We start from the raw sequence: 1,517 nt of genomic DNA on the forward strand, positions 1-1,517 counted from the left end.
AAGGGTAAAGCAAGCTGTTCTATTTAGATGCAGAGTTGGGAGAAATTTTCTTTCCTACCCAGAGTGAGATCCTCTAGCAGAGGTGCCTGCCATGGGCAGGCTTCCACTCCATCTGCTTCAGCCACGACCCCACAAAACAGGCCAGTTCTGACGTCCTCGGCTCAGTTCTCGCTTTGTTTGCATTGATGTTCCCCAGGTGTAGCAGGGGGAGGAATCCACAGGTGTGGGTGAAAGGAGGAGGAACATGGCAGGAGATGGGTGAGACTAGAAACAAGGATACGAGTACTAGTGTGTGGTGCTCAGTGCAGCCAACTGTACTGACGTGCTTCCCGGGCTGGGGCTTGAATCCATGCTCCGTTTAGAAATGCAGGACTAGGAAGATACCAGAGATGATGCTTTAACTTTTAAAGGATCTGACAGTTTAGCTGGTAGTAACCATACCTCAGTGCTCCGGGGAGACCTTATAGCACCTTCCAGTACCTGAAGGGGCTACAAGGAAGCTGGGGGGGACTTTTTACAAGGGCCTGTAGTGACAGGACAAGGGGGAACGGGTTTAAATTGAAAGTGGGGAGGTTTAGATTAGATATCAGGAAGAAGTTCTTCCTGGAGAGGGTGGTGAGGCCCTGGAACAGGTTGCCCAGAGAAGCTGTGGATGCCCCCTCCCTGGAAGTGTTCAAGGCCAGGCTGGATGTGGCTTTGAGCAACCTGGTCTAGTGGAAGGTGTCCCTGCCCATGGCAGGGGGGTTGGAACTGGATGGGCTTTAAGGTCCTTTCCAACCTAAACCATCCTATGATTCTGTGAAACCGAGTGTGGGCTCACCTGCAGCAGCTAGCAAATAAAATCAAGACAGAAAATGCTCAGCGCCTAGGATAAGCCCTGCATGTGGAAAATAAAAAGAATGAAGTCTTATTTCCTGAATCCCGCCAACACCTCTTACAACTCCGGGGGCACAGCTGCACTGCCAGCCAGCACCGCTCCACCGCTGCCCCGCACCATGCGGCTGTCAGCGCGGTCGCTCCTCTGCCGGTATGACCGGGGGGGCTGCCCGCCGGGAGGGGCGTTTATCCCGGCCAGCCACAGGCAGGAAGGCACGCCAGCAACGTACTCATAAACGGCCATCGGGAGTCTCTGTGGCGCAATCGGTTAGCGCGTTCGGCTGTTAACCGAAAGGTTGGTGGTTCGAGCCCACCCAGGGACGATTCCCTATTCCCCTGTATATAGTAGGGCAGTTGGAACGAACTCGATTTCCTTCTAACCCAAACCACTCTATAAATAGAGGAGCAAATTCAAAGAAGGAAAAAACAACGTATAGTTTTGCCGTGAAGTCAGGATGCAGCTAAGTGGTTGAATCCTTCCTAGCTAGTAAAGGAGCAGCAGCAGACCATTTGGCTGCCTTAGTAGAGTTTATTTTTCTTTGTCATTATCTGAAATTAACTTCAGCAGTCCTCCCAGACACGGCCAACCTCGAGCTGCTGTGCAAAACCCCAGCCCATGCAGTCCTGTCCCGACAGTCCCC

The 1,517-nt window shown here is 52.5% G+C and overlaps 1 non-coding gene across 1 annotated transcript; it reads left to right on the forward strand.

Annotated features, from left to right (window-relative positions):
- Positions 1-1,125: 1,125 nt before the first annotated feature.
- TRNAN-GUU lies at positions 1,126-1,199 on the forward strand. Its single transcript has one exon. It is a non-coding gene; the product is annotated as a tRNA-Asn (tRNA).
- Positions 1,200-1,517: the final 318 nt, after the last annotated feature.

The sequence above is a fragment of the Eurypyga helias genome, unplaced genomic scaffold (assembly GCF_000690775.1).
Source record: "Eurypyga helias isolate BGI_N326 unplaced genomic scaffold, ASM69077v1 scaffold24504, whole genome shotgun sequence".
Taxonomy (NCBI): Eukaryota; Metazoa; Chordata; class Aves; order Eurypygiformes; family Eurypygidae; genus Eurypyga; species Eurypyga helias.